Below are 11,104 nucleotides of genomic sequence, written 5' to 3' on the forward strand. Positions count from 1 at the left end.
GAATGAGGATCTCCCCCTCCCATTTTACAGTGCTTTTGGGCGGGGGGGAGGGAGCGCAGCCAATTACTGGCTGCTGGGCAAGGATCTCCCCCCCATGCACATGCTACAGGCGGGGGGAGGGAGCGTAGCCAATCGCTGGCCGCTGGGCAAGGATCTCCCCCCCCATTTTGCATGAAGCGTGCTAGGCTGGCGGGCAGGCTGGTAGGATTTTAACAGCGGATGTTAAACTAAAGCTGTGACCTTACCTTCCAACATTGTGTGGTCTCCATTATTTGGTTTAGCGTCACAAAGGAGGGGCGGCGCATAAAGCCTTTAACACATTTATTCTAATTATTAGGTACTGTATGATTGTAAAATCCCCCCCAAAATAATGTTATGACTCAGTTCAAAACTAATATTCACACAAATACTTATACTCCTTTTCTTTTTGGTTTAATTGCCGTTACTTACTTTTAAGCTTTAAAACACGTCAGCTTCATTAGTTCACATTGACCTTAGGAGAGGCTGCCACTTTAATTATTGGTTCAGGTGGGGTACTCTAATTCTGTATAAACTCCCCCTGCCCTTCTGGTCTTTGCATGTCATTAGGAAGCTGACAATGCTGAAGAAGACGGAGCTCATAAATAATAATAATAATAATAATAGCGATATAATTAATTAATGGAATTGGCAAATGCCAGAAAAATATTATGTAACCCTCCTTGCCGGCTCTTAAGGAGTTTAACATCAGTTGACTATGTTCATTGGCTTTGCTCAGTCTCTCGTACCTTGTCAGGGTGCAGGCTGGGTGTAGATATGCAGATAGAAAAAAAGGTGGGCGCCATGAGCTTCTATAGTACGAACAAGAGCTTTATTCACAGCCGTTGATAATGCTCGCCATACAAAGGTACTTACTTCAGACATTTAACTGGTGACAAATAATATGGTTACTCTGCGTTTCTTCCCCTGGTAGCTATCACTCCTTCATTAGGGAGGTACTTAGGCTTCATCCCCTTGGTAGCTCTTACTTATACGCTGGGGAGGTATTATAATTGTGTCCCTTAGTATTGCTTTAATTGGCAATCTCCTGCATAGCATATATAGTGCCGCATCTCATGGGGGCCACTGTGGTGGGAGTACACGCTACTTCTCAGGGATCAGTACCCTGTCACTCTGTGCACTGCAAACCTCATCCATGCATATTGGATTGGGAGTTTACCAAGGACCTGCCTGTGGGGCCGATCTGACTTTGCTCCGGAGATACTACTCTGAGAACTCCTATTAAGCAAATGCTCACTCCTATTCCCAAATGAGAACAAGCTTGGGCTATTACTATAGGCGCTAACTGAATGGGGCATGTTCCCTAACTGAAAATAATAAAGGTGACAAGACATCCTTAGTACATACAGTTAGGCCGGAAATAATTGGACACTGATACAAGTTTTGATATTTCGGCTGTGTACCAAAATAAATTCAAGTTATACTATATTTAAATAATGAATATGGGCTGAAAGTGCAGTCTATCAGCTTTAATTTGTGGGTATTCACATCCAAATTGGAGGAAGGGTTTAGGAATTACATCACTTTAATATGTAGCCCCCTCTTTTTCAAGGGACCAAAAGTAATTGGACAATTGACTCAAAAGCTGTTTCATGGACAGGTGTGGGCTATTCCTTCGTTATTTCATCATCAATTAAGCGTGTATGTATGTGTGTAAGTGGGAGAGTGTGTAAGTGGGAGAGTGTGTGTGTAAGTGGGAGAGTGTGTGTGTGTAAGTGGGAGAGTGTGCATATGTGTGTAAGTGGGAGAGTGTGTGTGTGAGGGGGAGAGGGAGCATACTGTGGAGGGAGACAGGGGGGCGGGCGAGAGACGGGGGCGACCGGGCGAGCGAGAGACGGGGTGAGGGTTGGGGTTCCCCAGAATTTCAAAATTGAATTTTGGGGTTCCCCAACCAAAAAAGGTTGAAAACCACTGCTCTAACTCCCTGTTCTGACCTACCATGAGTACTGCTGTCCCTCTCCATATTGCACCTGCGGCGGTGCTGCAGCCTCCTTCTGCCCCAGCCCACCACTTGTTATTGTGTGGGATTGGAGGGATTATTGTGTGGTGTGGCATTGGGGGGATTATTGTGTGGGATTTGCGGGTATTGTGTGAGATTGGGGGGTTGTGGGGCATTGGAGGTTGAGGTGGGGGAGACAGAAGTGAGGGTTGAGGGAGGGAGAGAGAAGTGGGGGTTGAGGTAGAGAGAAGTGGGGGTTGAGGGAGAGAGAAGTGGGGTCGAGGGAGGAAAAGAGATGGGGGGGGGGAAGAGGTGTGGGGTCCCCCGGTTTCAAAGTACCGAGCTGCCTGTCCCCTGGTCTCACAGCACTGAGCCGCCAGTCCCTCGCTCTCACCACGCAGCCTGTCCCCGCAGCCCCGGTCTCACAGCACTGCGCAGCCAGTCCCCGGAGCCTCCTGTCCCCCGGTCTTACCGCTCAGTCCCCTGTCCCCCTGTCTAACCGTACAGCCCTTGCACACACCGCGTTGTCGTGGGATGACTATGTGAAGAACCCGGTGGATAAGAATTGTCAGGAAGTGGCTATAGTGGGGTGCGGCAACTCCACCAGCTCTGCATGGGCCTGTCACCCATGCACAGATGGAAAAAACTGTGAGTATTGCAGGGGACTGCTCATGCAGACACCGCTTCTATCCTATGGGACCAATACATTAAACTGTCGCTTATGCTTTGCTCTCTCACTATATGAAGAGGTTTTACATGGGAAGGGGTTCATAAAGGAAGTGAGGGGTACCTTTGCCACTCAGGTCATTGAAGAGGGGGGCTCCCCAGTGCGGTTCTGTCTTTCCCCCTCACCCTCCATCCCATCCTCCCAATGCCGACTGGTCTCACCGGGGACTCATTGCCCATTGCACATTTCCAGTTGCTACAGTACGATCGATCTTGGAGACACCATTGGACTGTATCACACTCACATTTTCATTATGGAAGAACTTTGTTCATGATACATATATTTTTCTGTCTGTGCAGCTATACAGCATGAATATCAATGTCTTCGTTTTTGTGAGCTTTTGAACATATTTCTTCCTGAATCTAGTTCTCACCGTGCAGCACTGGTCTTTGAACTTTTTGTTCTACTTCTATCTAAGCTCTGTGCAGCAGAGACCCCCCGGTGCCGTTTTATGTACTGCAGTGCGTAGAAGAAAGTTCAATATTATCCATCAGATATCGCCCAAAGAAAAGGTTGGACATCTTTTTAGAAAGGAAAGGTGTACAGGGATATACCTAATAAGTAAACATGGGAAGGATGTTAATCCAGGGGGTTATCTGGTTGCCAATTCTTGGAGTCAGGAAGGAATTAATTTTTCCCTTTATGAGATATCATTGGGTAATGTGTCACTGGGTTTTTTTGTTTTCCTTCCCCTGGATTAATATACTGTAAGTACAGATAAAGGATAAAGTATCTGTCGTCTAGATTTGGCCTAGGTTAAACTTGATGGCCATATGTCTTTTTCCAACCTCATCTACTATGTAACTATGTAACAAGGACTAATTGTAGCAAATTATAAATGTAATACAATAAATAAACGGTGCTACTATAGCGTGCAGTCTACTTCTACTGTTCTACTATAGCGTGCAGTCTACTTCTACTGTTCTACTATAGCGTGCAGTCTACTTCTACTGTTCTACTATAGCGTGCAGTCTACTTCTACTGTTCTACTATAGCGTGCAGTCTACTTTATCTACTACACAAAGGGTCTACTTTATCCTCTAAACAAAGGAACAATGTGGTATGTATTGGTTTTTATTATACTACAAAGGAACAATATTGCTCATTGGTTTGTAACGATAAACACTTCGTATGTCTTTAAGAAATTGTAAAAACAAATCTTCTGCATCCTTTCTTAGCACTTTCCAGCAAATGTGATCAAGGTGTGATTGAAATAGCTCATTAGGAACGCCTCTCATTTTCTTCAAAATCCGTATTTTGGCATCCAACCACGACCTTTCAATCCCTTGCGTGTTTGCTCCCGACACTGGATCCAAGTAATTTTCTTGATGGTTCATCGTAAAATGCCTGTAACCGATGGCATTTAAATTTCCATATGCAGGCCACTCGTCGGAATGAATTACTGAACCAATTTTTTCGCATTCCCGCTGAATAATTGGTATCAAAGTGTCTCTATCACGCCGATGAACATAATAATACCGACAACCAGAGCCATGCTTGAGACCAAAAACCCAAGGCCCATCAATTCTACATCCATGGTTCCTGTTGTTTTGCAAATCTGCATCGCCGTTTAGCATTCTTCCACAATTATATTTTCGCCGACCATCAAATCTTGCTTCATCAATTTGGATGGGGTTATCGTCTGTGCCAACCAACTTACCTCGTGCACGATGAGAAACGATGGCTCCACACACCTCTCGGCACATATTAAACCAGTCAGTTATGGTATTGTAAGACTTTCCCGTAAGAGTCACTGTTGTGTTCATAGGTATTTCCATGACAAAAAAGAACACAAGTTCTAAAATTTCGCACAAACATAGGTTGCAGTGTAATTTTTGGTTTATGTCCGTATAATGGAAAAATGTGTTTCCCTTTCGAACAGAACATGAAGTTTGGCACCCTTTATAAACACATTGAAATACAGGTCTGTATTCCCCACCTCTGTCGTGTTTTCTTTTACAAAACTTTTGCTGCCATGCTGCCCCTACTGTTTTTATTTGCTTTGACCTCACTTCTTTTCAAAATACGCACTTATTTCTACCAGCCTAATTACTGTATGTCTATAACTCTATTCATATATCTCCATCTCTCCTTCTTTCACCACTTCTCAGTTCACATGAACTCCTTTCTTACCTGCGTCCTCTGACACCACACAGCTATAACTACTGCACTAAAACACACCCCTACAAATCATCCTCACACGTTCTCCTTCTATCTATTCTTCTCCTTGCTTCTGGGGATTTCTCTCCCAATCCTGGTCCCTGCCTTACTTCTGTATGTTTCCTGGAACAAGGGTCACGAATGATGTATGAATAGTTCCAGTAAGCTTAACTCATGCCTTCCCTCTTCCAAAGCACAAACAAGTCCTTTTGTCTTTCTTAGTTTTATTGAGGGAAAATCACAGGAAGAAAGGTACTTGTAGATGTAGTGTAGGTAGAGAGTGCTTCTCTGTCTGAAGTGCAGTGTATCAAGGATGAGGCAGTGTAAAACAGAAAGGCCTCGCTAGGGTAAATAGCAGGCAGGTACTCACTCAAAGTCCAGGGTGAAAAGGAAGTGAGGAGCAAGGGTCACACTAGAAGGGAAGTGAGACTATACTAACTGTCAGCAAGGACAGGGGGATAGGGATAGCCCACTCTCAGCTAGTTGAATAGGAGATGCAGGCAACCAACACAGGTTGTGTAAACAACATGTAATAATAATGTTGCCTTTTCACATGCAGCTAGCTGCTGGGACAGGGAAAATAACAGGCAGCTAAACTAGGGAGAAATGAATCCCATAAGCTGTAAAGGGAGACAGAGAATATGGAATCTAGTTCCAGGACACTCCCCGTCTGGTATCTGGAGATACCACTATATTCCTGGAATATGTGGAACATATGTGCAATGCAACAACATAACAATGCAAAGTTCATGTCCACATAATGATGGGATACCGGCCGGTACCACCAGCTTAAAGTCCTTTGGCCAAAGTTCTTCGGCAAAGGATGCCAAGTGGATGCACCGGTCCAGGTTAGCTGGGTGCACCACAATGTCTTTTGCAAAAGTCTCTGGTCCTGTTTCTTTTCAAACTTATGGAAAAACAGTCCTTTTGTCTCTGTAGTTTCACCTACAGAGTGCATCCCCTTGTAGGTATGCCAGTCGTGGTAGCCTGTCATGCTATCACCTGGCGTTTGGCAGAAGGAGATGGCTTTTGGCTCCTTGCGGAAGCGGATCAACACTCCTGGAAGACTGGTTATCAGGTCTGGTCCAGTGAAGAGGGCGTTGTTCAGGGAGACTCCCTGGTGCTGAGCACTAGAGCTGAACACTATGCGGATTTGATCGGGTTCCTGAGGGTGGTAGACCCCAGATGATTGGAGGTACCAGCATTCTTCACCTTCCTTCAGTGGAGATGTTGGCTTTGCGTGGCCGCTAAGGAATGTCTTCTGGATGAAGGCCACAAAGTTATGTTTGGTCTCCGGTTTCCTTTGTAGGTCGCAGCGGAGCGAAGCGAGCCTAGAGATGGCATGTTCTTTGTTGTTTAGGAGGCGTCTTCTTGGTGAATGGGATGGTAGCAGGGTCTCCCAACTGCCTGATCTGTCCTTGAAGAGCTCCTTATCCATGAACTTCTGGAATTCTCCATCTTCCATTGATGGTACTTGTTTGTTACCGTCCCTTGTTGTCTGGAACGCTGTACACCCTAGGTCATTGGAACGTTTCTCTTGCACATACTCCTTTGTGTCTCTTTGTTAACTGCCGTCAGGAGGTTGTTTTCTCCCTGGACATGACGAAGAACAGTCTCTTTTGTCCTTGTAAATCCCTTTGTGAAATATCTCTGCGACGGTCCCTTTTTTGACGTGTGAGAGGCTAGTCTTTTTGCCACTGTGGCTTCACATGCAGGGCGCAATCTTTTGCGGCTATGCCAGCCGTGGCAGCTGGCTGCTTTGCCACTTGGTATTCTGTGGAGAGGAACAACTGTACTTCTTAGCCGTGCCATTGCTCGCGGTAGGAACGTCCGATTCTTTATTGTCTTTTGGACGATCCTTTTTGTCACCTTCAGGAGGTTACTTTCTTCCTTCGGTGGAGTCGACTCGTCATCCTTGGTTGTCTGAACCACTAAGCATCCTAGGCCATTGTCACATCCCCCTGATGTGAGGATGTTTTTGTTGATCTCAGGGGTATGACCTTGTCTCTTCTCTTCACTTGGCCCTCCTGTCACTTGGAGATGGCCAAGACTTGGTTCAGAGAGGGATGTGTGTCCACATTCTGTTATCACCGTTCTGCGGGCGTCAACATAGTCTTGTCCGTGCCCTTCGTCAGTGCACACGTTGCCCACTACCACCCATCCTAGGTCAAGTCTTTGGGCGTATGGTGCGTTGTGGGGTCCGTTATACTGTTTACGGACTTTATGTACCCTCAAGATGTCCCTATCGAGTAGCAGCAAGATCTTGGCGCCTTATTCTACCGGCGGGATGTAGTTGGCTATTCCTCTGAGGTGCGGGTGATGGCGTGCCACGTCTGGTGTGGGAATCTCGTCCCTGTTTGCGGACATGTGGTTGCACGCGATGAGTGTGGGGAGAGCTATCTTCACTATGTTATCCACTGAACGTATGACGTAACCGCTTGCTCTTCTCCCTGTTGTCTTAGTTGACCCTGCAAAGGTTCTGAGGGTGTAGGGTAAGGCATTGTCTTGTGAGTTGAATAAGTTGAAGAATTCCGTCTTCGCCAATGATCTGTTACTTTGATCGTCGAGGATTGCATACATCCGAATAGCCTTCTCAGGTTGTCCCTGGGGGTGCACTGCGACAAGGCCTATTTTGGAGCAGGACATTTTGTCACGTCCTTTTCCGCAAACCTCGGTGCACTGAGACGTGAAAGATGTTGGCTCTCCTTCTCCTTCCTCCCCGCCATGCTCCGCTACGGAGGACGGGTTGTTGAGTTGGTGGAGTGTCATCGCCTCTGGATGTAGCGATGTTACGTGCTTGTCACTTTTGCACACTACACATTTGATGTCTTCTTACAGTCTCTAGCTAGGTGAGTCGTGGAATTGCAGCACCTGAAGCAAACGCCGAATTCTCAGAGTAACTTCTTGCATTCCTCAAGGGACTTCATCCTGAACCCAAAGCACCTGTTAAGTGGGTGTGGCTTCTTGTGTATGGGACATTCCCTGTTTGGGTCCCTTGGTTCCTCATCTCCGGCGACCGACTGATCGGGAGTAGTTTGGGTTGTGGGGGACACGTCCGTCCTGTGGACCGAGATGGGTGTTTGAGTTTTACCGTATCTCGCCACTGCTCTCTCATTCCTCAGGATGCTTGCACTGTATATGGTTTGCGCACCCAAGATGAAACTGGGATCGTTCCTTGTCCTTGCCGCTTCGCGGATGAAGCTCAAGAAGAATGAGAATGGGGGAAAGACGACTTGCTTCTCCCTTTTGTATTTGGAGCCTTGTGAAATCCATCTTTCTTGGAGGTTGTAAGGTAGCTTCTCCAAGATGGGTCTCACTCCGCGAGCCGAGTCTAGGACGTTGAGACCTGTCAAGGAATGGTCTGTTCTCGCAGACTGCAGCTCCTGTAGCAGGTCCCCGAGTTCTAGTAACTTCGAGTAGTCTTTAGCTGTGATCTTGGGAAAGCTGTCGACTCTTTTGAAGAGCGCATCTTCGATTGCTTCGGGCTACCGTAGCACTCTTCTAGCCTTTCCCATACTAGGTCAAGACCTACTTGGGGGTGGTTCGCATTTGCCGCCCGAGTCTCTTCGCGTGTTCCATGTATTCCTTTCCCAGCCATTTGGCTAGCAGCCTGAGTTCTTCCCTAGCTGAGACGCCCAGGCTCTTGATTGCGTCCTTGAACGCGAACTTCCACATACGGTAATTCTCGGGACGGTCATCAAAGTTGGTAAGTCCTGTTTGCACCAGGTCACGCCGGATCATGTACTTGGCCATGTTTGTCATGCCTGAGGCATCGGCGTGTTGGTCACGTTCTGAGGTAGTCGCTGGGAGGGTCCGCGCGGTCGCCTCTTCCTTGGCGTGGACGCGTGATGACTGCTGGTCAGTGTGAGGGGCTGTGTTCTCCCTTGTGGGTGTACCTGAATTGCGAGCCTGTTGTAGTGCATCCGTGTGCGCGCTGGCGTGTGGATCACTGTTGCGGCTGTGGCGGTCCCAGGTAGTGTGTACCCTTAAAGAAACAGCATCTTCTCCATGTGGCCCTAGCAAGTCTTCGGTGTCTGTGAAGTCGCTCCCATCGTGTTGAGATGGTGCGCTGGTATTTATGCTGAAGAGGCTCATTACGTAGTCGTCGGTGCGTTGGACTGGATCCTCTGAGGCTATCCGTCTGTATGGTTGCTCCCCGCCGTCCTGTCGCGCGGCTGCTTCTAGGACTTCAGCGTGGGCTGTGGCGGCGGCGGCGGCTTCCTTCTCTTGATTAAGTGCCTCTATTTCTGCATCGAATTCGGCTTTCCTACGCGTAGTGGCTGCGGCGGTAGCGGCGGCGGCACTAGCGGCGGCTGTCTGCTCCTCCTCTTCTATGCGCGCTCTTTCTGCCTTTACGGCCGCCTCTCTCCGACCATATTCAGCCCTGGCACGTGCGGCCTCTGCGGTGGCTCGCGCCTTGGTAGCGCTTGCGCTGGACGCGTTGGATTGCACTGATTTTGCTGACCTTGATGAATGCCTTGATGTGCTGGAGCGCTGTGATGCAGTTTCCAGCAAAAGGTTTTTTCTCTTACTTTTGGCTTCCGTGATAGAGGTTCGCACGCGGCTGTCACGTGTCAAGTCAATATTATGCTGTAAGTCCCGTTCTTGCAGGCTTTCGCCGGTGTTCGCCCTGGTCAAGTAAGTGACGTATGCCTCTGACAGCTCTTGGTAGCGTGCGTGATCTATCTTTAATTGAGTTATTGCCTGCTTGAGCTGTTGTACATAATTGCCAGCGCCGGCGACATTGCATATCCCAAGTGTAGTTGTTTCCCAGGCCAACTCTAATTTAGCGCGGTGCGCTTCAATGTCCGTTTCGTACTTTTCGCGGGCCTTATGTGTCAGTGTGACTGTCCGTTTAGGCCTTACATCTGCCTGCGCCTTTTGCATTGGCGCAGCGGTCTCTGTGTCTGAGTGGTCACTCTCCTGCATGATGTCTGGTGAGGATCTGAGTTCTGCCATGCTGTAGGTGTGTGTAGGCCTTTAGCCAGTGCGTGCGGCATGCGGTCTGTTACCTGCGTCAGCGATGGGCGACCGTCTCAGTTGATGCCGAGCGGTGTCCTGCAGCATTCAGCGTAGGGGTAGCTGTACTCACAGGTGTCCGGTGGCTCTGACCCGTGTCCTGGCGGTTGGCCGGTGGCGTGGCCCTTGGTGGCGCTAGCCGAGGGGACGTGCGCAGGGGTGGGTGAGATGGTAGCTCCTCGCTATGGAGCTGTGCAGAAGGTGAACTCAGACAGAAATGGCGATCAAAGTTCTGTGTAAGATGCACTGTCTGACTGCAGCGCTGCTGCCTTGTGTGAAGTTGCAGGCCCTGTGAGCAGTGTAAATCTGCTTGCTTGTTTGTAAGGCTGCAGGCTGTGTGCTGTTTGCTGTATAAAGTCTGCTGCCCTGTCTGGCAGTGTAAAGCTGCTTGCTTGTCCTGGGGTGCAGAGACTATTCTGTATTAGCATAAAGTCTTTGAGTAGCAGCTCATGTGTGATTCCTCAACACACGGTCTCTGTTTTACTTTCCTGGAACAAGGGTCACGAATAATGTATGAATAGTTCCAGTAAGCTTAACTCATGCCTTCCCTCTTCCAAAGCACAAACAAGTCCTTTTGTCTTTCTTAGTTTTATTGAGGGAAAATCACAGGAAGAAAGGTACTTGTAGATGTAGTGTAGGTAGAGAGTGCTTCTCTGTCTGAAGTGCAGTGTATCAAGATAAGGCAGTGTAAAACAGAAAGGTCTCGCTGCGGTAAATAGCAGGCAGGTACTCACTCAGAGTCCAGGGTGAAAGGAAGTGAGGAGCAAGGGTCACACTAGAAGGGAAGTGAGACTATACTAACTGTCAGCAAGGACAGGGGGGTAGGAATAGCCCACTCTCAGCTATGAGAATAAGAGATGCAGGCAACCAACACACTGCAGTAGTTAAAATGGTCTTAAATCACTTAATTAAAAATACAAAAAATAGAAAACAGTGAAACTGAGCTCAGTTTTACGTTTTTCTATTTTTGATAAAGTGAGTAAAGACCATTTTAACTATTGGAGTGCCACAGACCTCTATTGTTTCATATTGTATGTTGCTGGACTGTAGGTGGATTGCAGCCTTTCTCTGTGCACCCATAGCCAGATAAGTAACAGTTATATGTTTAAGTACATTATTGAGCACCTCTCATACCATGCTTTGGTGTATTTATATATAAAAATGTAAATTCCTGATTATGAATTAAACCCAATATGTGTCCACAATGATTTTGTATGTCA

The sequence above is a fragment of the Ascaphus truei genome, chromosome 3 (genome assembly GCF_040206685.1).
Source record: "Ascaphus truei isolate aAscTru1 chromosome 3, aAscTru1.hap1, whole genome shotgun sequence".
Classification (NCBI taxonomy): Eukaryota; Metazoa; Chordata; class Amphibia; order Anura; family Ascaphidae; genus Ascaphus; species Ascaphus truei.